General features: G+C 37.3%; 1 long non-coding RNA gene across 2 annotated transcripts in view; it reads right to left on the bottom strand.

Moving 5' to 3' along the window:
- Nucleotides 1-1,384: 1,384 nt before the first annotated feature.
- LOC146439646 (uncharacterized) overlaps nt 1,385-27,971 on the bottom strand; it is a 69,473-nt gene continuing 42,886 nt past the window's right edge. For both annotated transcript variants that reach the window (XR_014850864.1, XR_014850863.1), the window contains exons 3-4: nt 14,341-14,486; nt 1,385-11,522 (exon numbers count right to left, since the gene is read on the bottom strand). This is a non-coding gene — a long non-coding RNA (uncharacterized LOC146439646). The remainder of the gene's footprint in view (nt 11,523-14,340; nt 14,487-27,971) is intronic.

Below are 27,971 nucleotides of genomic sequence, written 5' to 3'. Positions count from 1 at the left end.
AGCAAAGATGAATACTCTGCAAGGTTTAAACATTATACTGCAAATATTATGTGCAAATACAGTAGACAAAAATTGAGAGGCAATGGCTTAAGTATGTAACTGTCTTTTCATATGTAAAACATTGTTTATTCTGAAAATACTTAAACTTGAGTCATTTTTCTGTGCTACAAAGTTTTGTAAAGAGAAAATTCAATACACCGCCTCTATTTTATCACATTCCACAACAAAAAATAATGAAGTGTTAAACTAACACAGCTGCCTGAAATCAGATCATGGTAGGAGGTCTTAAACTTATAACAGCTTTTTAGTCTGTAAGACACTGTGCCAGAAATTTTAGATCTGGTTCTGCTGTGACCTGAAATTTAATTGTGTGACTGTGGTAAAAGCACTTCTCACTCATTCAGCCAATCTTCTCACTCTAGGCTTCTTCTGCAGTAAAGGAGGTATCAGTCATATAACAGTGGTATCAAAATGTTCTTGTTTTGATAGTGACCCTTCCCAAGACTATTTAAGGACTACATTAATTATGAGCCATCTCTAGGAGTCTCCATTGAGGTATATTGCCCTTGAGATTCCTTTTTTTTAAGTTTCAGATATCTTTTATGACTGAATCTTGCTAAAATGTACACCAAGGTATAAAGCAAATAATTAATTTAGTAAAGTTTTTCCCCAAGATTTTTTCCAACAATGATTATATATCAGAACACTATAGATTATACTGTACAGTAATGACAATGAAATGTTTCTACAAAATACAATGAACTTTCATTCAACAAAGAATAAAAGCACAGAAATTATCAACAAGGAGAGAAAAAATGAAATTAGTTTGAATAATCAGTTTCCATGGGTCACACAGCCTCCCTCTGGAAAAATATTTAGAGTTTCAAGGATGTTTAAAAAAGCCAGTCTCTCCAACACACTGGAATTGTACTGTTTTATTAAAATTGAATATGTCTCTCTCCAGAATTTTTTATCTTTGTATATCAAATGCTAAGACAATTGCTGATAGTTTGATTTCTCCCTGTTAAAGGTGGTACAAGAGAGTCCCAGAACAATTAAACCTTCTCCCCATGGTCACAAAAGTAGGTACTGAAGGTGGAGATACAGTGTGTTCTGGTGATGATAGAGGAACTGAAGGTGGAGATAAAAGTTCTGTGCTCCAGAACTGTGCCCTGCTATCAAAATCTGGACTGTCACAAAGGTTTTTCAACACTATTTAAGATCTAGATAGATCTTAAAGATATATTTAAAGATCTAGATAGACAAATTTAGTATTGTAAGTGCAGCTCTAAAATGAATGGGGGGAAATTGCTTGTCTAGCACAGGTACACCTTTTTACTATCTACAAGGAATGAAAACTATAAAAACCAGCACTGACCAGGAATTTTTCTTTCAGATATTTTTGTTAGAATGTTGAAATTACAAATAGCCTACATGGAGTAAAAATATAAACAAAGTGGGGACAAAAACTGAAATCTCGGTAAGAACCTGAAAAAGTAATTTCTGCAAGATCAACAGTGCAACAAGGTGGAAAGAAATTGAATTCATTGAATTGCTCCTGAGTTCTATGAACTTTGCATCCACACTTCCCTTCAGACCCTTCCTAAGCAAGATTGTAAAGAGCACAAACCCTTCTCTTCATCTGAGATTGTAAAAACCCTCATTTAGAACTGTATCAAAAGACACATCTTTTATTGCCATGGCAGAGTAACATGAATAATGAAAATGTAATATAACGGGTACCAAAGATACTGGACAGGGTAAGTCTTCATGAAACTGATACACAGTTCATAGCTAACATACCTATAGATTTTGCAAAGCAAAATCTATTACTGCACAGTTCCTCAGTTCCTGTGGTCTTTTTGATTCAGTGTCTTTCACAGGCTTGATACAAGAGTAATTCAGTTGCTTTGTTTATTGTCTCACTAGTTTGGATTGGTGCAGGGAATTATGTATCAGTTTTGTGAAGATTTTTACCCTATTCAGTATGGCTGGCTCCCATTACATTACATTTTCTTTATTCTATTGAATATGATAAATTTGGTAAATTTATTCAGTCTATTATGTCAACTCCGTTATACGTTTCATCTCTTTCTTTGTGAGCTATATTTTTCTTGGAACATGTAATATAAAAACTCAGTATTTTCCCACTTACTGCTTGTATAACTTGTAATGTGTTATGCATTCCCAGCAAGTTAATCTGTAGCTTGCCACTTTCTTTCTCTGCTGTGAATACATTTTATCATCTTTCCCTCTAAAAAGGAACTAAATAGGTTTTTGATGAACGAGTCATTGTGCATTTTTTAAACAGCTGTGAAGTCTGAATTGAAAGTTTCTAATTTCTTTTTTAAAGAAGCAATATATTAATGTCACTCTAGTGCCAAGACCGCTTTCTTTTATTGTTATAATAATAACCAAACAAAAGTCGAGGACTGAGATAGTGAGACAAGAGTACATGTTAAGGTGTAAAATTCAGGAGCCCAAAGGATTTCTGTCGCTCTGAAGTCAGGAACAGTTCCATCGAGAGTGCTCAAGAGTTGCAAGTCTGAAACACCTCTTAAATTTGTCTATCATACGGAATAAATTCCCTGCAATAATCTCAAAAATGTTAATTTAATATTTACCACTTTTTCTACAAGTACTTGTGCTTCCTGAATGTGTCTAGATGATGCCTTCAAGGAGGAAGTTTAGCAGATTAACCAGTAATCTTGATTTTCCTCAGGCTGCTCAGATTACAGGACTGCTGCCTAAACAGAGATGGTGTTCTTTTGCAGACAGCAGCATCTGATAGCAATAAGGTAAACCACAACCTTATATGTGAAATTACACAAAGGTTACTACTGCTGATAAATAGATCTGCAGCAATTGCCTGGAGAGAGGTACCTTGTTGCCTTAAGCACAGTATCCATATTAAATGCATTGGGCATTTTCTATTTTTCAATATACGGACTGACAAAAAACAACCAAATAATTGACAAAATGGATTAGATGAGGTTGCTTATAAATTTAGCCAGAATTTATGACCTTAATGATCTTATTCAAATTTATTTTCTTTTCCTTGTTGCATCATTCTTGACCTTTTTTCCCATTTGAATAAAGAAAAAAAAAAAAGCTGTTTGCTTCAGTATGGTTGGCAAACTGTAAATTTTCTTCTCTTACTGAACGCTTGTGAATATTTCACTGATGAATTCTAGTACCTCCAAACTTCAGAGCACAAACATAAAACTTGGCAGAAGCAAAATAAATTAACCTGCTAGGGCACCTTATGTCATGACAGCTATGCTGCTTTGGATATTGAGCCACTGCTGAAACCCATTCCTCCCTGTGATATATGTCCATGGGAGACAATCTGCATTTCACAAGGGGACCACATAATGCATTAAAAAAAATCAGAAAAGGCTTTATGTGTACCATGTTTAATCAGAGATACTGCATCACTTGCTGGTTAAATGGTTGTACAGTCTGAAAGCATGTGCAGTCCTGGCTCATGCCGCTCACGAGGTTTTGATAGTGTTAGCTTGTGTAAAAGAGTGCCCTTGAGGAGGTACAGCATGTCCCACACAGCTGTAGTCCAATCTGATGGGATAAACTAGGGAATGCATATTGCCAAAGCACTTTATGAAAGTCAGTACCTCTTGTATCTGGGTTTCTAAGAAAAGGACAGTGCAAATGTATTTTCGGTTTTGTTCAGGTTCGCAATTAATGATGACACCCACAAACTGACAGTGATGGCCAGAGTCCAGTGCAGCAAGCCCTCCCACTGGCAGAGCACCTAGGGGAAGGAATTCAGGGTCACATCCTTTGGACCTGTAGAGTTTCTGTCATGCTTTGAGCAGGGCTTACAAAGACAAAGCTTCCCTTGCTGTATAGCTCAGAGCAAATGGAAATTGCATCCTCCAAAAAAGCCCTTGGACCCTCACTAAAAACCTTAAATCTCAGTTCATTATTTTGCTGAATTCACAGAGAACTACAAGGCATACCCATACTAGCCCCTGTAATCAGCACTGGTGAGGCCACAGCTAAATCCTGCATCCTGTTCTGGGTCCTTCAGGACAGACACTGAGGTGGTGGAGCAAGTCCAGAGAAGTGCAGTAAAGCTGGTGAATGGTCTAGAGCACAGGTTCTGTGAGGAGCAGCTGAGGGAGTTGGGGTCATTTAGCCTGGAAAGAGGAGGGTCAAGGATTACCTTATAACACTCTACAACTGCCTGAAAAGAGGGTGTAGCCAGGTGGAGGTCAGCCTCTTCTCTCAGGTAACAAGTGACAGGATGAGAGGAAATGGCCTCAAGTTGTGCCAGGGGAGGCTGAGGTCTAATATTAGAAAAAGGTTCTTCACTGAAACTGTGGTCACTCATTGAAACAGGATGCCCAAGGAAATGGTGGAATCACAACCTCTGGAAGTGTTCAAAAAGTGTGGCTGTTGCACCTTGGGGCATGGTTTAGTGGTGAACATGGCAACACTGAGTTAAAGGTTGGCCTTGATAACATAAGAGGTCTTTCCCAACAGTAATGATTCTGTGATTCTATGAAAGCTGCCTGCCTAAACCAGGCTCTTCTTGTAATGTCCCTGGAGAGCCTATTTGGGATTAACTTCCTCTAGAGAAAAGCTACCACATGTCCTGGCTCCTGTAGGGACTAAAGAGCCACATCTGCTAGCATGAACAAGCAGAACTTCATCAGCATATTTTTGAAAGGTTTTGTGATTTCCTAAAAAGACCTCTCACATTATGAGAGGGATTTATATATTTTGTCTGATGAATTATCAACATCTACTATGATCTCTAGCTTCCAGATATTTAGCTTTTATAGAAATCTAGAAAATTTACTTTTGGGCCATGGTTATGATAAGGCAATGCTGAATCTAAGGCCATCTTACCTTTTCAGGAAGTAGGAATAAATCAGCATGGTGTATTCAATAGCTGCATTTATACTTCTCTTCAAAAGGCCACTTTCTGAGCTCACCCAGAGCCCTAACACCCCTGTTCTCTCAACCAGCTGTCCCACAATTTCTCCCTTTTCTGGTTTATTTTTTTTTAACCTCTGCACATCTCAGCCACTTTAAGGCCAACTCTACAACACAGGGGGATCATTTGAATTCCACAGTAGATGTTCCTGCCTAATTTTTTTTTTAAAAATTAAGAGACTGTAGCCCCATTTGCATTTCTGAGTTGACAGCAGTGTGACCTAGAGTAAGTTCCAAGACCCATGCCTGTTGGACTGTGACAAAGTTTAGGAGCTCAGAAAGCAATCATACACTTATACCAGGAAAAGAAGAGAGCCTGCTGGAGCTCTTACATAAATCTGTTCCTGTGGTAGACTTATAAAATTGGTGTATAAAATACAGTTATAAAATAAGTGTGTTTTTTCAGGCCCTGGTTTCTGAAAAGCACTTTCCAAAAAGGGATTTTTAATGGGTACTGAACCCAGACAATAACTTAGAGATGTCATTATTTCACCTTATTCCACCTCAGTTTATGGAATGGACAGTTTGCGTACAACTGTTCCACAATGAACTGCAATGTTCTCATCGAGTGTATTATGGCAAACCGGACCTGTCCAATCTTATGAGAAGCCTGAAAGCTTCACTTCGTATCTACCATCTGTGTGCAGGTTGCTCAGCTCTGCAGTATTTAACTCTTAGTGGCCAATCTTCTCCTGCAGTTGATCCCACGTCAGGGAAATCCATAAGCATCCAAACATACACACAATTTTGCTCCCAGTGGAGTGTATGTGCCAGGGTGGATCTTGCCCGAGTGTGATACTGTGCAGAACTTAATGTAATTTGTAGTGAATGGGGTTTGCAATCACTGCTCTAAAACACCCTTTGTTAATGGCAAAGTAAATGGTGGCAAATTCTGGTGGTTTATGTACACAATACACAATAAGCACCACATTAAGCACTGGAAAAATAAAATTCCTCACCTGATCCACAGGCAGGGGGAATTCCACAGACTTGCAAATTCATGAGATCTGAGAAAGAATACTCAAAGGGACTCAAAAGAAATATCGTGTAGAATAACATATTACTATCTGAAAGTATGTAGGAGACACTGACTTGTTAAATAAGCTCACTTCAGGTTAGGACCAGCTCTTCTAATTTGTCACCATTGTAGAAGCATGTGGGAGAAAAGCAGCTAGGCCTGGAAGAGTACAAAATCTAAATTCCAGCTGCCGAGGATATTTTCACACAAAACACAAGGTGTAGTGACTTTTTTTTTTTTAGATTATGGACAAAATATTGAATCAAATAATCCAGCAGGGAAGATTGAATACTACAAAAAAAGTCTGTAATAATTCACTGATGTTGGTACTGCAATAATTCCCATTACAAGCTAAATTCATATTTGTGTCCCCTGCTTTTGATGCTATCCATGAATATCAAAGTGAGGATGAAGTGGTTTAAACTTTCATTGAAAACAAAATACTGCATTAAACGTGCTAGTGCTGACAGCTGCTGGGTTTACAATCACTGAGCACAAAACTCTTTGCAATAAATCATTTTTATACTTAACCTGTTTGAAAGTGATAATGAGTCCATATGACATCTGACATTAACAATGAAATAACATACTGAAATAAATGCCAAATGCTCACATAAAATTTACAGTTCAATTGTATCACAGAATGTCTGAATACTTCCAAAAAGCAACTGGGGAAGGCAGGATACGTTTTGGTTATCCTGTGAGGAGAAAAATAATTAACATTCAAATTATTCAAAAGGTATTATTCACTTAGGTTTATTTTCAAGGATAACAGCCTGGCCAATTTATTTGACCTGAAACCTCCAAGGAAATACTTTTAGCATACTTCATAGCTCTGTTCAAACTAATGGCATTTTTGATGAAACTAGTATTTTTTTCCAGATCATACTGTACACAAAAACTTTTCACAAGGTTAATGCAAGCAATCAGTGCTCCGAACAAATAGCAACTTTGACTGAGAACATTTCAAATGATGTCATATACCACCCAGCAGCTGCTGTACTAGTAATGCCATAAAATAAATACCAACATCTTTTATAGTGATCTTCTTTCATGGATTTGAATGTGTTTTGCAATGAAAGACAAGCCCTGGCTGCCACATTTGCCCCCTGCTCATGTGCACATGTACTTCAGTGGTGGCTTATCTTGTCATTGCAGGAGACAAAGCAAACAGCAGGTGGAGGGAGCCAGCGCTGCAAGCAACCAGGCTCTAGAAATCTGCTTAGCAATTTCAGGCATCAATATGAACTGAATGCTTGAACCACCCTCACCCAGCTTGACTGCTGCAGCACTGACTGGGAAAGGCATGTGAACTGTAAAGCTGGTCTGTTTTTCTCAGCTATCCAAGGAAACTATGTGTCTATATTAGCTTGGCCTCTCACATATTCCTGCACCTTCATGGCCTCTGCAGTGCTGGTAGCATGACATCTTTGAGTCTAATAATAAAGAACTTTAACTTTGCCTCTTGGGGATGGGTGTCAGTAATGTCAAAGTAAATTGGTCAGAGCTGAAGGTAGCAGAAGCAGCAAATATTAAACTTTAGTTTGATTATCAGAGCTTCCTCTGAGACAGTTTTAGAGCAACTGTGTTTTTCTTACTAAATCTGAGTCTTTATCCGATTTCAATATTAATTTTCATAATGTCAGGATGTCTTTTTTAAATATACTCACCACTTTGTTACTATTTTATTCACCTGAAAGATATTTCTTCCTCTTTCTTGAAAAGTTATTCACATCTACTTCTTTTTCAGCAGGCAACCACCACATAGGGGCTCTTCCTCCTATTCAACCATAATGTCTCTTGTGCAGTGTGTTCCTGGATTTGTTTCCTTAGACAGATCAGAGCTAGTCTCTGATGTATACTGCCCCTTTACTTGAAGAAGGCCTCTTAATCTTCCCTTTCATCTTTCACTTCAGGCAGCTCTCCATTTTCCATTCCCTTTCCCATCCCTGTGGTTTATCTTTCCTGAAGGTTATAACATTCTCCAGGGGTTTAGTCAGACAGTGGTAATGAAGACCAGTCTTATGAAATTAGGTCAGATATCTGTAACTTTTAGGATTAGCATAACAGATGCCATCAAGTGAGTTCATGCATAGGTATATGGCAGCTGATGATCTGCAAACCAGTATTGGGTTTCCTGATATTAATATTCTCTTCTTGTTCCCCTGAGCCCAAGGAATGCTGGTCCATGTATAGTCCTCTGAACCCTTGTGCCCTTGAGCAACTTGATAACCAGGGAGATGGATAAGCAGCACGTCCCCAGCAACTTCCTCAGGTTTCTGTAGGGTGAGGGCTGGCAAACGCCTGTGAGGGATCAGACTCATTCTGAAACTGCCCTGAATTCAGAGAGCTGAGCACAGGATATGATCATCAGCATGACACACTCAAAGTAGAACTTGCCCAAAGATTATGTGATGAGTCCCTTTATGGAAGAAATATTGCTTAGAACGACCTCAAAAATGTGGTGGATGAAGGCAGCTCATGGGTAGAACAAATCCAGCTCATGGACTTGTCAGACTTTTCCTTTATCTACCTTTCCAAACAGCGGGATATGAAGACATGGCTACTGTCAAGCCCTATTTGCAGAACAATGCACACTCTGAATTCCTGCTTGAGTCTTCCTGCTCATCTAACCCCTTTCACAGCCTTTTAAAGTCTTTTCTTACTTCTCCCAAATGCCCCTATCAATGTACTTATGTTCCACAGTACCATCATTAAACCTGCTGTTGTCCCAGGTCAATGTCTCCTAACAGCTAATCTAATTGCAGTTGCTCTGAGTAAATAAATTTGCTACTGTGTCTGCCTCTTGGTTCATTCTGTACCTAAGAAAGTTAAGAGCTGAATAAATGGAAGCCCTACAGCTTTTGTATTGATGGATGAGCCTTTGTTCTCATTCCTAAATAATTCTCACTTCCAATTTGTGACCATGACCGAACTGGAACTGCAAACTATAAAGAATAGCTCCTCAGGTGTGGATTTTGAATTTGACAGGTAAGAATAACTGAAACATGTATAGAAACAGCAAAGTGCACTTGAGGTGTATACAGTGCATACACAAGAGAGGTGACTTTAACAAATGTGTCATAAACATTTTTCTGTGTTAAAGTGATGATATATACAGAACTCAGTTGTTTGGGGACAGAGGAGCTGAAGGTAAGGAGTAAGATAAACGAAGATGAACCTTTGAGATTTAGACTTGCGTTCCAGGTACATTGTTTTTCTGAAAATAAAGCTTTTTAACTTTAAGAGGTTATGCGCTGTTACTATCCCGGATTGCTTGTTCCTTCACCATCCTTGGAGGAGTTTAAGATGGATCTGGATCTGGTACTGGGTGATGTGGTTTAGTGGTTTAGGCATTACAGTGGCCATGCCGGGATGACAGTTGAATGTGATGATCTCACAGGTCTCTTCCAACACTGATGATTCTATGATTCCTTATCATAGCAATCTGTAACTACTGATACACAAATTGTTTTGATGTCAATTCATAAACTACATCATGAAAGTGGTCAGGGTAAGCAAAAGCAACTTCACCCACTTCTTGCCTCTGCCACTCTTAGCCACGTAGATCTTGCCTTGGCATTTACCACAGGAGAGATTAACTTTTTGGCATAGTTTTGCATTTCCTGTCAGCCAGCTCAGTTCCACTATCTGAAGCTAGACTGAAAAGACAGATTTTGGGGTTGATGACCAGATTCTGCTCTATTTCTGCTTCTTCTAAACTATTTTGGCACTATTTGCATCAGTACTCTCTTAGTTAACAAGAGAGGAAGAAAGAAACTTTCCTTCTATATGTACAGGCTCAGTAACAATCCAGTGCTGCACATGTGATTCAGATGAAGCTGGCAAAATCAAAATGACAACCACTGTATTAATAATGCACATCCTGGCATTGGCTGTTGTGCCAGCAGCATAAATGAAAAGTACAAAGGACAGAGGTTTGTCAAATTAAGTAATCCTTAAATACATTAACAATGTATTCAGTTTGGCTAACCACAGGGAGACAAGAGCCTATTCTGAGAAAAGGCAGGAAAGATGCTCAGCATGTACTCAGCAAATAAATGTTTTCCTAGAAAATATAAATGGAGAGATTTGCTTAGCCTTTTGTATATAAAAAAAATTCCTACTGATACCACGTTTGTTTGCATCAAACACAGACTAATTTTGTGCATTGGCCATATCAAGTCTTCCTTGCTATTAATGACACACACTATAAAAGAATTCTGAAAGTAACATGAATCTCTAATTATTTTTTTAGTTCTTTAGCTAATATGCTTGTTATTATTTGTGAAAAAAAAACTTCAGCTCAAGAAAATCAGACTGCCCTTTCTTCCTTCCTCTCCTTCCTCCAGATGAAAAATCAAATACTGAATTACGCAGAGGAAGGCTTTAGCCAACAGTTTCAACATCACGAAAACAAAAGTCATCACAGTTAGAATGGCTGTGAGGTATTTTATCCAAAATATCAAGGGTGGAACAAATAATCAGCATTTTCCCCTTAGAAGGAAGTCTTCTGTTGTCAGATTTTGAATCCCTGAAACAATGGATAGCCCCACGACTTCAAAAGGATTACATGAAAAACAGAGTATTTGTCAAAAAAAGGACAACAGATTCTGACTAAATAGACCATAAGTATGTCATTATGAAGCATTTTGATCTCTTGTTGCCCTTGACACATTTGTGCTGGGAGTAGACCTCTTTAGTGCTCTGGAGATCAAACCAGCATATTTCCTGAATGCTGTATTAATACAAACATTTTTTGAGGAAAAATAAATAATTGAAACCAAACAAATGCTATTAAATCTTGGTACTATTGATTTAACTGGAAAAAATATACAGTGGTTTGAATCAGTCTTCCATTCTCTCATATATTTAGCCTTGCATTTGCCTCACCCTAAATTCACTCTCCTCCTTCTATTGTCCAAACCTGTACATTATTATCCTAACTGTGCACTATTAACATAGTTCTTAGCTGCTTTGAAGGTGAATTATCTGAAATTGTTTGAGATGCAGCATCCTTTTGTTTCAAGCTCAGTTCTTTGCAAGAGCCCTTATTGATGTAATTGTCTCCATTTCAGCAGTGAGCAATGCAGAACTGAATAAGGGCAGAAACTCAGGCGGCATTAATACTTTCTTTGGGCAGTTTTACAGTATCCACTACTTTAAAGATCTCATCTAATACTTTAAATACCTACTGCAACCCCCATAGACAGTAAGAATCACACCCCTGCAAGACTCTTTCTCTTTTTATTTTTAGGACACAATTCCTTTTAAACTTTGTAGTCACATTATCACCCTCCTTCCCACCTGGACCTCAGGTGCCTGTCCCAACATAGTGAGGGAAGAGCTCTCTGCTTCTACCTTATTTCCTTCTGTCTCTTACACACAAATGCTGATGCCAACTCCTTTTTCTCACTCCTCATGGAGATGTGGTTTTCCAGACACACTGGCAGCACAGCTGTCTGTCCTCAGTCTTTCAGGGGTGTGTGTGTCTGCACACAGTCTTAGCTGTCTTGTCATGCCTGCATCCCCCATTCCCTCTCTCTGCATCAAAGGTGACACACAAACTTAGTGAAAAAAAGATCCTGCAAACTAAGACCTTCTAGAAGAAAAGGAAGCAGCCAAGAGGTTCAAGCTGAGTAGTCTTGGCAGAAGAAAACCACTTTCAGGTTAGTGCTTTCCACACCCAAGCCCCAGTGAATGCAGACTCCAGGTCAATTCTAGAGCTGGCTAGGGGCAACATTCACTATGATTCACAGCCTGGTTTTGGATCCTATTTTGTGAAAGGAAGGATGGGCTTTGTACTGGAGCGAGCACAGTGCCCCTTCTGTGTCAGGACATTCGATGTTCCCTGTTGCTCTGAAGGTGCCTTCTCTGTTTGAGGACTATTTATCTGGGATGCACTGGGTCAACGTTGTGTGGCCTTTCCTTGTGTCTCTGAAATACCTCAGGTGTACAAGGTGAGACTTCACGCTTGCAGAGTGCAGACCCTGGGTTGTACCGTCAGCCTCCCCCTATTGGTGTGAACTGAGGAAGGATACGCCACGCTGCTGTGAGTTATTTAATTTATAGCTTAGAACATTTCTTCAGTTCCTAAGACTTAAGAGACTCAGAGTGGGTACAGAATTTTGGGCTTGCACCACGAGGTTTCAAAGCTACCAAAATAGAGGGGATTTCTGCAATGGTGATAAATTAAAAAAAATTTCTTTTAAATCAAGTAACATAAAACTAAACATTAAGTGTTAGATACTTGCACTGCTAGTGCAAAACTAGTGACAATCTTTTACATAAGAAAAAGAAATTAGTGCAGTGCTGGCATACATAGCTAACTGTTTAACCTAAACTTTGCTTCCCAGTTGTGGTGTGGGGAATGGAATATGAATGAAACAATTAGCAAGAACATGCAATCAGTCTGGGATACATGCCATGAAGTGTGATTTAGGTCAAGAGTCCAGAAGAACTCAAAAAAAGTCTTGGACATGTGTGGGTAAGAAGAACATCCAAAATAAGCATTTCTAAAAGCCCAAAGGAGTTTCTGGAGGGAGTTAGGCTTCAAAGCAGATCAACATCTAACAAACATGGGTTAAGAAGAACATTTCTGTGGCCAGTTAATTCTGTAACATTTTCTGAGGCAGCTGATAGAGGTCCCTGTCAGAAACAGCATGCTGAACTACCGGCTATTGGCACGACTGTATATGCCACTCTCAGATTTCTTGCTGCAAAGGGGAGATCTGTTTTCAAATGTCCCAAAATCCAAAGTAAACATTTCTGATGGTATTGAAGCTAGGAAAAGTATTTCTAAAGGGCTACTTGGTGCCTGTTTGTATTTCTCTTTGAAAACTGACTGGTATTGTTGTTTTCCTCTGCTGTATCACATGAAAAAAACCCCTAAAATACATGAGCTGTTTCCCATGTAAACAAATTCATTCCCTCCAGAGGAATGTTATATGATGACAGGGTACGTGAAATGGTCTTAGTGATCATGTGGTAAGTGAGATCATGAGACACTGCCTGCATTAGAGTTGAATGTAGTCTACTCAAATGTTTTTGGGATCCCCGTGACAGAACATCGGTGGAAAGCAAAACCACAGGCATTGGGCAAACCAGACCTTGCCCACCTCCTGACATCTTCAGGGTCTGCAGCTTTGGTATAAAAAGTTTACAAACTTGCTGTTAGTAAAACTAATTTAGCAGCTAATTAAACAAGGTTTAAATGGTTTAAGAATGACATCATTTAGGTAGTATGGTCATTTTTCTACAGTTCTGACAAATTATCTTGGGATGCAAATAAATTCTGTACAGCTGTCAGAAATCTTTGCCTGTTTACACACTTCAGGGATTGTTTCTGTCCAGCAGTTCATGGAGTGAGGTGACACAGGAAATGTCAATACTGAGCTGAAACAGCTGATTTTTCAACCATTTTTCACAGAGACAGAAAGTGTTCCTTCAGCGTTTAGAAAATCTTTTACTTGGGCTGTTTGCTTTGTTAACAAAGGAAATGGAATGATGTTTAAAATTCAGTATCTTTGCTTCATTTCTCAAAAAAAGTAATGCAACCACCATTTCTACAGATAGCCATTCTGCAAAAAAAAAAAAACCCAAAGGGACAAAACAAACAAAAATTAATCCTGTTCAGCACTTTTGAGATATCAACTGTGCTAACTAAGGCAAAACAGAAATTGTATGGGTCATGTCTTAAAGAAATGGAGTCAATGTGAATATCCTGTGGACTATGAAGGAGCAGTTAATTTACATTTGGATACTCTGGTTTAATTGTAATAGTACATGCTGTGGTCCTGTGAGTAAATGATAATTTCCCATGTCCATGAGTTTCTCCAATAAAATAATTTTTAAAAGTAACTTAGACCAGAATCTGATTTTTTTTTTCTTGGAAATAATGGGGGGGGGGGGGGGTTTGTTTTGGTTTTTTTTAACTTTAGAATAAAAAATTATTCTTTCAGAGTTTTTGAAAAGAGCCATTCAAAAGGTGTTCAAAGCCTGAGAAATCTGAAGCTAGGCAACAGTAGCTGCAGAACTGTGACTTTTTGCATGGGCAATAGTAAGTTAAAACTCAGTGGTTTAAACAGCACTGACCAGTTCCATTGATCTTACTGGCATTTAACCCTTCATGCCATATCTTGGGCCAAAGAGTGTCTGAAAAACCCACCTCCACAGAAATGAATCTGTTCAAGATAATTATCAGTAGCACATAGGATCTCTTCTTACTAGTCACCTTCAGTGACAACAACAACAGGCAATTTTAAATGTCTTCCTATGCCTTCTATTTCTCCATCTTTAGCTTAACGGGCTAACTAAGCATTTGAGCAGTAAAAGTTCAGTTCACCATATACATTCAAGACTTACATGGATCCCACGGGTCCTCAAAGCATAGGAGTAGTGCTGGGCTTCTTGCAGAGAACCAGAAGACCAAAGCACAGAAACTGTTTTAGCACCTGTATTTGAGTCATCATCACCTGTGATAGAGCTGCTGCTTGGGTTACTGCACCTGCAGACAATTGTGGAGGAAAATGAATGCATTTGATCAACACCTTGGGAACAGTGAACTAACGGTTTTAATACATACCTCAAAGCCAAAGCTAATAGCAAAACCTATTTAGATTTCCTGACACCTCCTGTTTAATGGCTCTTCTTTCCAGGTACTTGTAACATTTCCAAGCTCCAATAATTTTAAATAAAATTTTCCATCTTATCCATCTTAATTGGATGAGTTTTAAAATTTTTGTTTGTTAGTTTTGGGTATATTACAGCAAAAATACCTTGACTGCTTTCAAGGAGAAGGCTATGGAAAAAGAAGATTTGTTCATGTGAACCGACTCCAGTGACCTTAAACTCAGTGTTTCACATTTCAGATTAAAACCTGGGACAGAGGGAGCAGTAAGCACACTTCATATCAGGGATGTGCCTTTTGGCATCCCTCTGAAATCTGACCCCAGCTGATTAAATTTCATACTGCTGGGAGGTGTGTAGTGTGTGTAGTGTGTGTCTGTGTGTATGTGGAGAAAGAAGTTCACACATGTTCAACAGATAAATATTTTAACAGTTTAATTCCCCAAAGGTGCCATCTGTAAAGGACTGCACATGATGTTATCATGACCTGTGCTCCAAGTACAAAGTCTGAGCACCTAAACTGAGGTCAGCAAACACTTCTTTGGGTCTCCCAGTGAAACCCCTTGGTTTAGGGAGTTAAAAGTAGAGAAGAAAAAAACTTAATGAAGAGAGGGGAGTAACTTGTGATAGGAGTAAGTCATGGAGTACTACTGAATAGAATGGAAATAAGAGATGAGATAGGTGATGAAAACAGGGTACAGATAGCAAAGATAAGGATTGTCAATATAACTGTAACTGATGCAGTAAAGACAGTTTTGGACAAGAGGATTAAGAAATTTAAGATGAGAATACCTACCATCTTAAATTTTAACATTTCATAACCTCATCTCATAGATTTAATTTTTTAAGATATAAACCTTTTTTAAGATATATCCTTGCTGTATATAATTGCTTGTAGAGATGAGGCTATGAAATGTTAAAACTTAAGATGAGAATACCTACCATCTTAAATTTTAACATTTCATAGCCTCATCTCATAGATTTAATTTTTTAAGATATAAACTTTTTTTAAGATATATCCTTGCTGTATGTAATTGCTTGTAGAGATGAGACAATATTGCACGCAGCTGTTTCATTCCCCTTCAACCTAAACATCAATTAATTTATCTGCTGAAGTAAGTTTTCGCAAGAAAACATTCATAACTTCCAGTTAATGTCTAATAGAAATTTCTATCTCTCAGAAATGAAATGTTACTTTACAAACAAACATACAAATAGAATCATTGTAAATTACTTCATTTCAATCATTAAAAATGGGCAAGTAATGTGAGTGATATTGTGGCTAGCACAGGTCTTTCCCATGAGAATTTTCTCCTGTGTTTTATAAACAAAGATAAAGTTTGGATGCTATTAAAAACAGTGTCTCGAGATTTGGACAGTTCAGGCCTGGCCAATCAGGCCTAGGGGGAGGTTTCTGACTGACCAATCTGGGTGACCTCTGAAAAATCTATATAAGTTGGAATCAAAATAATAAAGCTCTCTTTTTTCATGCCACGCTGAGAATCCGGGTCTTTTTCTCTGCTAGGGGCTCAACAGCGACATGATATAAGTAACTTTTAAACCTTCAGGGTTAAAGAACAGAAACACTTTAGTGCTTTGCAAGCCATTTCAGAACAAGAAGTCTAGGGTAGTACAATTCAAATGGATTCAAGTTCAGATGGTGACTTCACGGAGAAATACCCCATACTTCAATAAAAAGGAACTACATGGCCCTGATTTTAAATCTCCATTGCTGTTTGGTCCTCAGTTATCCATCACAGAGAAGTCTGGTTCAAGAGTTCAAACTGGCACCAGCATGAGGATAAAGGTACCTATCAGTCAGACCAGCGTCAATCATCCCTTCTGTTCCCAGGGACTTCTTTAAATCCTATCTTTCTAGTAGTTTCTCTTGTCTGATCTTGTTTTCAGCAAGCTCAGGTTTTGGACTCTGAGGGAGATCTGACAAGGAATTTGGCCATGATTATATCTCCCCATGCACAGCTTTAGAAACTGTTACTGAACATGTTCAGTGTTTGCTTCATCAAATGATGGGCGGCATCATTTCAATCTTTCACAAGTCAAATACCAAAAAAGCACACCACCACTGAGTATTTTGATAATATTAAATGTTGTTAATTAAGTGGCTGCTCGAATTCCTCAAGAACACAGATGCCATTCTGCTTTTATTAACATCCCTGATCTCCAAATACCTCATGGAGTTCTAGAACATGTCCTTGATGATCATCATACCATGGTGCAAACTCAGTTAAGTAGCACTGGACTATGTCTTCCACTTCAAGTGCTACACCCTAATGTGTAGCAATTACACAGTGTTTTATGCCTTTAGAATACTGCTCATCATCACCTATGCCCTGTTGTTAGATGTGTCTAGGTATTCTTTTCTGCTAAGTCACCCTGCTGCCTGTGTTTGCAGAAATACAGACCACTGCAGCTAGAATCTATATTTCTTCCCCACTGCTTAAGTCTTGTATTGTTAAATACTGCACTGCAAAACATCTGTGTCAGATAAAATATGACCAGATAAAATAGACACTACATTCAGATAAACTGCTTGTAATGGAAAATTAATGGCTATGATAGTGGTTGTGTGATCTAGATTTTAAAAGACTGACTGCCATGGTTTTGTCTGTGACCTGTCCGTTATGACAAAGAGAGTAAAACCACTAAGCAGTAAAATTTTTAGTTTTAAAAATGATTCATAGTACCAACTTATCAGTTTCTTTTTCTTTTTTTTTCCCTGGGAAAAGCTAAAAAGAGCTCCCTAATATAAGCATAAGATAACTTGACATTGGTAGCATTTTCTGTATGCTTTGTTGACTGTACTTTTGAGAAGTATAAGAGTGAAGTCAAAGATAATGGTAAAAATTATCTTCAAATACAAAAGAACATGGTAAGTCTACTGAGGGAAAAAAAAGCAACCAAAACCAAAACAACATAAAACTCAAAATCTCTAGCTTTTAAAAAGAATTAACTGATATTAACAAGAAATGCGGAGCAAAATAGCAAATTACCTATCTTAACACTGCCAAAAATCAATCTACTTCTACTGCTCTTTAAAAATACATAAGTCAAGACGCGTTTTTAGGATGAGTTACATCAACCATTATTGGGTCCAAGACTGGTCAGAAAATAAAGAAAAACAGACAGATTTGAGATGCAAGAAACAGGTTTCAAGCAGTGTCTGAAGGCACCGAATATAATTCAGAGGATAATCATTCCAGAAGGGAAAGGTTTTAAGGCTATCAACTTGTCTGAAACTTTTCATAAGTATTAAATTACCTTAAACAATCAGTAAAATCCCTGTTTTTTCTGAGGTGATATGTGAGTGATACAACCCTGATTGATCCAAATCGTAAGATACATTTACAAAAGAAAATGGAAACAAGAATCAGGAATATCTAAACCTTTAAACCCTCTAATCCTCTTGTTTTGGGACTGTGGATAGAGTTTTAATCATGCAATTAATTATACACAGGAACAACGATTGCCTTCCAGCAGGATGACAGAAAGCTTCACTCTTGAGAGGTCACCAAATCCTGTCTCCCTTTGTACATTTGCTTTTATTGGCTCTCCATGCCACCTCCAGCACCAGGAAGCAGATGGGACTTCCTTTCCATCCGGCTGCCAAGCAGTAAATGTTTGACTCTTTGACAGCCATGAAGAGACAGCCAAGAGCTGTGGTGGAAGAGCACAACAGGAACTGACAAGCTCTCAGACACTGCAGTCACTTCTGACTGGTGGCCCATCAGGATTGCATATGCACTCTGCTGTCCTTCACAAAACTGGGCGTGCTTAAAGATTAGGCATGTCGACGTCAGGTACAAATGGAGGAAATGGGACTAATTAGTCTGGAAATCTATCTTGAGAAAAATCACTTGCTCACATTATCCAGATACCTGCGGTGCCAAGATCCCACTTGCTCTAGACTACGTGCTTCCTGCCTCCTTTGTTCTACGCCATTTTTTGATGCAAGTCCATACCACATTTTCATTGTGCAGCTCTCCCTAGTTACATTGAAATCTGATTTTGGTTTCTTTCTACATCAATACAAGGGAGATGTTTCTCATTTAGGTACAAAAGCCCCCCACCCAAACTGGGCCTCGCTAATGAATAATTCTGCAAAGCATTCAAAATCAGAATGACCTATTGTGAGCCCTGCAATACTGGGTATTTCTAGCGTCTAACATGAAATTGCATTTTCATGATTTTCCACCTTTCTTGCAATTAATTCTACATAAATATATAAATACAAATAAAACTCCCCCATAATGTTAATACTATTACCAAAAAACATAGAAAGAATCTCTAGAGCTCATAAAGTACAATCCCCTTATTCAAGACAAGGACAACTCGACCAAGATGCTCAGAGGCACGTGCAGATGGAGTTTGAACAATCTCTCTGGGTAATCTCTTTCAGGGTTTGATCATGCTCACTGTGAAAATTTTTTTTCTTAAAAGTAAATGGAATTCCTTGTGTTTCAATTTGTGCCCACTGCCATTTGTGTATTCACTGTATACCACTGAAATAACAATAATAAATATACATAATGCTAATACAAATACATTAAATATTAAGATTTAAAGGGATAAAGAAACAAACCATGAGTCAAACAAAATGGGTTGCATAATACCTAAAGATGTGACACCCTTAGATTTAGGACAGAAGAAATTACTATACCAGTTCATGTGATCCTAGAAATCACAGGCTAAGAAGTCTCATTTGGATATTCCTTTATTCCTTTATTAAGACTTAATTTTATGGTGCTGAAATGATGTCTGATGTTGATAGCACAGAAGGTAAAAATAGTTGCATATTGAATTAATTAAGAATTGGAAAACATTTTGCACTCTAAACTTCCTCCTCTTTATTCTATATTGATGGAGACAGGTCCACCTGGTTTAGGTACTCAATCTATTTATCATGCATTTATTTGTTATTATATGTTCTTAGTTTGGGGGCAGGGGGGTTGTGGTTTTTTTTTTTTTAATTCCCAGGCTCTGCACTGTGTATTTCAAATGAGAGAAAAGTCCTGCATGAGCACCCACCTTATCTAGCTCTCTGTCAGGGTGGCTGGAAGTTTGAGCACTGTACACAGATTCTGATGAAATTCTGTTTTAAAACTTGACCGGTGTTTCTACTTCTGGTTCTGTAAATGTTTTTGACATTTGCATTGTCAGTCTTCTTTGCACTTCTTTATGATGGGTTCTGCCTTAGTTTCATGACTGTTGATGAGGTCATATATAATCTTGTTTGCCTCTAAGTAGCTGATCTCTTAGCTTTGTGCAGACCTAGAAACGAGTGGCTATCCGTTCTCCCCCAGTGGGGATAGATACATTTTGGTTGTATATTGAAGCAGTCTTCGTAAATTAAGCATTTTATTTTCTCTACAGTCAGGAAAGAAGGTGTCTTTCAGCATCACTGAGAGCAATTCTGTTAGCCCAAGCCTGTATGTGATTTAAGCTAACTGGATCTCACCATGGGTCTTCTAGGGATTATGATTACTTTGTGCCTCTGCATGATTTCTGCTCTATTTCCAGACCACCGATTTACACTTCTGTATTATGTAGCTTAGTGACAAGATTGATTTTACGATAAATTTTTTGGTCTGAAAGGTGCTCTCAGAACATTAAAATCAGCTATGCTGTACCATGATCCCATCCCTTTGCATGCACTTTTTCATTGCTGAAAACTGATTTTCCACAGACATAACTAGCAGCAGAGACTCACCAGTATAAGGCAAACCATGGCCAAAAATAAAAATGAGATGTAGAGCATTTTTTCCCTTAATTTAAAAATGTACCTTACTGACCAGGTAAGAGTTGAAATGAAAGCACTGGGAAATAAATAGCCTCTCTTTAGCCATATCACAACTATTTTTTCCTCTTCATGTTGCTAAAATATTCCCAACAGAACTGAAAACCCTTAACAAAACAAATCAGCAATTAGTGTCAATTAATTCCTTGGCATCTGGTAAAAATTAAATCATATCATGACTGCTAAGGAGTCATGTAGTTGTATCTGACATTCAGTTCTATCATTGTATGAAGCACTCAGAAACTATGGTTTACATGTATTCTAAGGTGACAGATTAGCAATGATCTGCCCTGAGGTGCTGACAAGTTGTAGCTGTTAATTTTATGTGAATTAGTGTTTATCTCCTTATAAATCTCAGATAAATATCTGAAATATTTCAAGCAGTCCAGTACTAAAAAAGTGACTAATAGGACATTAATTACCTATTCATATTTCAATTTCCCTTTTCACTACATAAACATGGATTGTTGCCAAAGAAATGTCTAAAGAGTATGTAACACCCTTTGTATCTTTGTAACTATTTGTGAAGAAGGGGCAAAAGGTTTAAATGCTGTCCAGCAATGCAACAACTCAGAGTTCAGTTTTGCCATGTTTGACTTGCATTAACTATGATGGTTTTTTGTAATGTGGGCTCACACCTAGCAATAATTCACATGAAGGAAGGTGTTAGGTCTGATTGCATACCATTATTATGTCTCCTGCAGTATTTCTTAGAAGAAATCTTAGGGAGGTAACGATGGAAACCAGCAGGTAGAGTTAAATCTGTGGTACTGACTGGATCAGATTAAGGTAAGTTGAGATGAAAGAACTGTCTTGATGTAGTCATAGAAAACAACAATTAATTCAAGTCTATTCCATCAAATTCCTTATCAAATTATAAGGACTATATGTAAGATATTTTTATCTAAATCTGATATGATGTTAGAATTTTAAGAGCACTTCAAATACCTCTGCTGCAAGCACCTAAATTAGAAGGTATACTAGAAACTCTGAGAAACTCTACATTGAGTCCTTAATTTCTAGTATTGCAAGATCCTGTCACATCTGAAGAAGCAGAGGTTTTCCCATGAAACCTAGACTGAAACTACACCAGTCACTTGCTGTCAACATTTTAATGTATGAGGCAGATGTGCTTTACAGAAACAGAACATTAGGAAGCTCTTCAGTTTTTCAGTGAAAATGCTTCAGAAAACTGCTGTATGTTAGTTCTGTCTCAAATGTGAAGACAAGTGTCTAAATTCACAGCCTAACCATGTCTATCAAAAAGTGAAAGTTTTATGGATCATTTGGTCACTGATAAGCTGAGGAAGATCAATGTTAAGTGTTGCAGGGACTAATATCAGCAAAGAAAAGGATACACAAGACTTTAAATGGCCTATGGTTTCATAGCCCAGTCTTCCTAGGGAACTTGCAAAATACAGAGAAAAATTGGGGTATGGATATATTTTCCTACACAGGAGATAGAATAGGACTCATGATTTTCACGTTTATGTGAGAATCCCTTCTATTTCCATTGGCAAGACAATCTGACAGTCGATGATGAACAATTTATATTCTATTACATTATAATGGAAGTACATGTAACATTAGGAGACTGAAAAATAAACTTCAGGTCACTTAACTGTATTTTAGTATTCACTACAATGAAGACTTAATTTTCCATGGGTTTGTCCAAAATGCTGAACAGTCATAGTGGATCTCTATTTCTTCTCTCTGGTGAAGACATTTAATATTATGATTTTGTGATATAAGTTACACTATGTCTTAAAAGTTCCTATTTTAATTAAATACTGTATGCTAACCAACAACTCACAGCAAAATTAAGCATTTTGGAATTGCACCTTGTTTGTCTGCTACAGAAATAACATACAATAAGAAGCCAAAGTCTCTTGAGTGATATGATTAGCTGTTATCTCCTCACTCATAGTTCAGCATCCTTCCTGGTAAAATAATTTTTAAATTGGCTAAAAATTAACAAAATTCACACTTAAAAATTACTTTAGCATGTATATGTGCATAACAATAATTCTCACTGAACCAGCTTCCCTTTTCCCTGATGTAGATGTCTCTCCTGATTGTTAAAATTATTCATCAGGAAGAAGACATCATGAAGAATGAATAACATAGTCAATATTTTTGGAACAAAATGTTGTTACTCTACATTGATGAATTTCATGCTAACTTTAAAAGCAATAATTCATCATACTGTAGAAATGTACACAGTACTTAGGGCATAATGGAGGTAGTGGACAGTGTGTGATAGAGGGTCTTGAAGAAAAATATTGAGCTGAACAACTGAACGTGACTCTAGCTGAAGTAGAACTGACTGATATAAGTAAGACAGATAAAGTATTTTCATTTAAAATTCATTCTGTCAATCATTCTCTGACAGTCACTGAAAATTTCAGTTCTTGAGCTGAGATTATGCAAAAGGGATTTCTCCTTGTAGGATAAATAGAAATACTTGCAAGTTTGAGAACAAATAGTTCATCTTTTTCTTTTCTTATACACAAGCAACTAATTATATATAAAGTAATTCTTTTGATTTTAGGAATAAAATCCCCGTGTCAGAAGACTGAAAAATTAGACGTTGCATGCAGGCGTACTTTTGAATACTCAAGAGAACACTTCTTCCATTTCACCTTAGCTGCAAGTTTTTGAAAACTGATGTGAGACTTCATGATAGATATTGCAATAATAATTATACTCCTAACAAATCTGGGACACTATTTTCAAGAAGACAAATAGTGAGATTGTTCATTGTTCACATTCCAGTATATATATTAATAATATTTACTAAATTATTTAATTTTAATCACAAGCTTCAGCTGAGACACAAATTACTCCCTCTCCTTCAGGAGTCAACATTTATTTCAGTAAGGTATCATCTCATTGGAGAGCCCTTCTCTGAGTTTCTGTGAATCATAGAATCATAGAATATTCTGAGTTGGAAGGGACCCACAGGGATCATTGATTTCCAAATCCTGTTTTCCGTTTCAGGCAGTCTTTGGGTGCTACAGAAAGAAATCCCTGTTGTGTGTTTTTAGTATTTACTCATAATAAAAATAATAAAGCATATAATACTGGATATGCTACATTACTTCTGCTTTTAGGCATAGGTTTATACTGCATAATCTTCGGTTTTGTGATCATGTATCTGATTCTACACAATACTCATCAGCTAAGATCTGCAAAGCTTCTTTTCAGAGGCTCCTGGCTGCAGACTGTGAAACTCTGATCAACAGACAAAGCCCTGTATGACTCAGGCAAACAAAACCTTAGCCAAGCAGGGGGTTTGCAGAGGCACGCCAGGTGACATAAGGTACAGTGCACTAAACAAATCACTGCTGAAAAACCCTCCACAAACCCCTGTGTCTAACCTGGTATATCTGACTTTGCATAAAATTTTGGAAATATTACATGGAAGTATACATGGTTGCTGTGGACATCTTAATTTCAGCATTTTCTGCCTGGCGTGTTAATCATGACTTCATAAAGTTCTTTCTGGGCATTTTTTTTCAATGCTTGGTTGTACTCAAAAAAAAGGATAAGATACCGAAAACATTACTAGTTATGTTGCAAAACATCTTGCCTTCTGCTTCTTGCCACACAAACACCATATTTAAGGAAACATGAAACAATAACACTGAAAAACAAGACTTTCATCAAGTGTACTAGCAATTTGTTCAAATAATAAGTATGCATCTGAATGTAAAAACTTGGGTTGTCTTTTAGAGTTGGTATGAACATTGAAAAGCAAAAAAAACAGACTAGAAGGTTTCAAAACTACTGCTTTAGTGTCCAAATACTATTTTGGGCAGCATACAAAAAGCAAGCCAAACAACTGGAAATAACAAAAGTGGGACATGGCTCCTGTTTGTTTAATTCACTGCACCCATATTCAATCTCAGCTTCAAAATGAGGAAGCTTGAACGGGTTACTGTGAGCCTTTCCATTCTGCATAAGGTCACTAAATTAAAAACATGTCTTACTTTCATGTGTTTTGGCACTCTTCACTGTGAAGTTAAAGCCTCAGCCTCAGACAGATTCCAAATCAGATAAAAGTCCAAGCCTCAATATTACTGATCTCATGATCAGCTGTGAATTCTACCACTCAAGCATATGATTTGTGGGTGTCTTACCTAGCCAACTGACAGGACATGGAAGTGTTTAGTTACATGACACAGCAACATATTTAATTAATTTTTCAGCATTTAGACCTAAGAAAACATCTTCAAAATTTTCATCACATGAAAGGTCACCTATAGGTATTGAACAGCATAGAAGTACAAAGAAAATCACATAATATTTCCATGGATAGCAATAGATTAATTCTTCTCATAAACCTCCCCTTTTTATATTATGTGATTAAAATACAGTTTGATATGAAAGTATAAAACAATGATTTTCATGCAATTGATTTTCAATAAATGGGGCAGTATCTTTGAGCTCATCTTTGACATTCCTAAGAATGAGTTTTTCTGAGCATTGGCCAAATTATCTATAATCAGTGGTTATTAAAATAAAAGACCAATTTCTTTAATTGCTGCAAATTGCAGCATTGCATATATAACTGCTGTGAATTACTCATTGTCCCAGTCTTATCTTGCTTCTATGAACAATACTAATGACATCAATGGGAAGCCAGTTAACAGAGATAAAAATCTCTTTAATGGGAGACTAATTTAAGAATTTATAAAGTTTAACTATTCCCTGTGATCCATACCAGGTATGCCTGTCAAAAGGAAGCAGCCAATTCAACAGTCTTTATTTCAAAATGATTCTGTGAGAGGTGAATAATTTTCTTTGCTAGCTTGGAAGGTGTCTTTTTCATAGCAAGTACCATTCTTTCAAGTAGGAAATAAGAACGTGCCTCAGTCTGTGGGGCTTTCTGTGCTGGCATCCTGATTGCCTTGAAGTAAACTTCTTGGGGAAGTCAAGGTGACCTTTCAAGGTAGTGCACTTGGGTTCAAGGTGCAATCCTTGAGCAGGCCAAATTAAGATTATTTATGTAAAAACACAGCTGTCTTGATAAAGGAAGCCATATAGTTTTGTCAGACTACAATATTTAGCAGCATGCTTGAGATCTCTCATCCTGTTGCTTCAACCCTATCACCCTAGAAAAGAAAAAGAAAACAAATACAAAAGAATGGAGCTCAACATCAGCAAAGTAAACAAATGCTTTTTGCATAGCAATGCTGTTAACAGAGTTGCCCAGCTACATAGAGGTAGACCCTTCCATTCTTGCATTGGAAACAGGTAAAAACACTCTCCTTGCTGTCTTTGCAAAAGTTTAAAAGTTTTTGAGCCTGGGAAAGAATTTTGTAGTTCCTTTTTTGTTTGTTTTCTCCAAGCAGTTTAACCACTTCTTGTCTATGAGAACATGTAAGTAGTTTGAAGACTGATTCTCCCCAAAACTATTCTTAAATATATAAACCACTAAAACACTTGTTAAAATGTTTTCCTCTTCAAGACAGCATATCCTTAGGTGTTATCCAGGGTAAGTTTTACTAAACTCAGGCTCAAAATAAGTATCACTGGTTCCTACAGGAAGTTTATGTATGCATATGAACTCCACTGGCATTCCAAGCAGACAAGATCCTTACAAGTGTATCCAACAAATTGTTGCCATATAGAAATTGTCAGTATCTAGAGAAGTGTTTTTCTATTTGAGGCACCATTTTTTCTCTTGCAATACACTTTGGCCAATAACAAAATACCAAAATTACTACTGAATAGATATTTTCTGATTTTAGTTACCAAAATGTTTCTGAACATTGTCCCTTGGTTAGTCTATTTCAAGCACTTGAAACATGCTTAATTCGTGACATACCAGTATATACTCCAGAAGTTCAAGATTAAACTATCAACTAAAAGGCTAGTTGAAGTCAGAAGCTGCAGTAATCTTCTGGTAACCCAGCAGCTACATGTCTGGAATACTCTGGTAGCACTTATTTATATTTTGGTAGCAAACAATAACTACCTCTATCAATTAGACCTAAAGATTGAAAAGCAATAATGTTTGTGAATTGCTGTGGTGGGACAGGATGTAGGAATGCAGATTATCAGATTTATATAAAGCATTTGATACTCAAATACGTATATATATGTAATGGTTCCATGGATAAAATTTAGAAACAAACATGGTTCAAAATCAACCCAGGTAAGGTTCTAAAAGACAACTTCCCTTCAATTTCCTGAAGCCATACCAGACCTCCTGTGATCTATATTCCAGTTACAGTACTGTGGCAGAAATCTCCCCAAAAGAGGATATTTGAACACGATGACATATCTATGCATAGTAATGGCAAATCAAATTTCAGGAGACCATTGGAGCAACACTAATCACAAGGGTGAAGAAAATGAACATTGTGCAAAAACTACAATAATCAATGTTTCCAGAAGAAATAGAAAGGAAATCAGGAGATCTAAGATTAAATCTGAGAGAAATGATTGCTGTAATAGATACTCAAACAAACCAAAAAATTATCCAGGAGAACAATACAGCCTGACATAGTTGCAGCAAAATAGCTGAAATTTGCCGAGATGTTTTCAAAGAACTCAATCACCAGATATCCTGTATCTCAAATGGAATAAATTGACTGATACAGAACATCATCTGCCTTCAGTACTATTTTCTAAGTTAATGAATTTCTGAAATATATATATAATAGCAGTAGTAGTTAATGAATAGAATGAATGCAATAGGAGTAAATTAATATAATTGTAATAGATAAGTACACAAAAATAAAACTTCCTGTCTAGAGCAACAAACCTCCAAGATTACTTGTCATCCTGTGAAACAAGGCAAACCCCAAATAGTGTAAGCAAAAGCACTAAAGAGATCTGGCTATTACATTTCTACTAGTGAAGAATAGTACAGATATGTTAAACAGAGTATTTTCCAATGTCATGGAAAAGTACAGTCAAATAGAAGTGGATGAGAAAAACATTCCTCATCTCATTTCAGGAGACAGAAAATGATTCTAGAAATCTGCAGTGGAAGAACAGCAGCACTGCTGTTATTATCTGTGACTACTAATTTAGTGATGTTACTGTGAAACAGTGTGGCTACTTGTTTCTGACAGACACTCTAAAGGGATTTTCAGGTATACCTTTCACTTTCTTGTATAAGAGCACAAAGATCTCACTTGTGCCACTAAGAGGCAAGGAAATGAATCTCAACTTTCAAAAGAAAAAAAAAGTAATCTGTATTTGAAACTTGCAGCCCCCCTCAGAGAAAGCAGCAAGCAAAACACAAAGGCGTTTCAGTGTAGGTACAGATCTACAGGTACCAATTAATGAAGATACTAACAGGATTTCTTAACTCCCAGAGCCATTTAGATATAAAAAACCTAATATGTAGTGGTGTTTGCATATGTTAAATGCATAAGCATTACGCTTGAGGAACAAGAGATCATTAGTGATTCATGACCCCTGAGATTACTGAGAGATGCACACAAACTCTGAGGCACTCTGATCTTAATACCAAAACTACACAAATACAGTTTAAGCAAATCAGTAGTGTGCACAGCTGTATTTTAATCA

Source organism: Lichenostomus cassidix, chromosome 3 (assembly GCF_008360975.1).
Source record: "Lichenostomus cassidix isolate B80296 chromosome 3, HeHo_3.0, whole genome shotgun sequence".
NCBI classification, from domain to species: Eukaryota; Metazoa; Chordata; class Aves; order Passeriformes; family Meliphagidae; genus Lichenostomus; species Lichenostomus cassidix.
The sequence above is the reverse complement of the archived record's forward strand: the minus strand, read 5'-3'. Positions and strand labels throughout refer to the sequence as shown.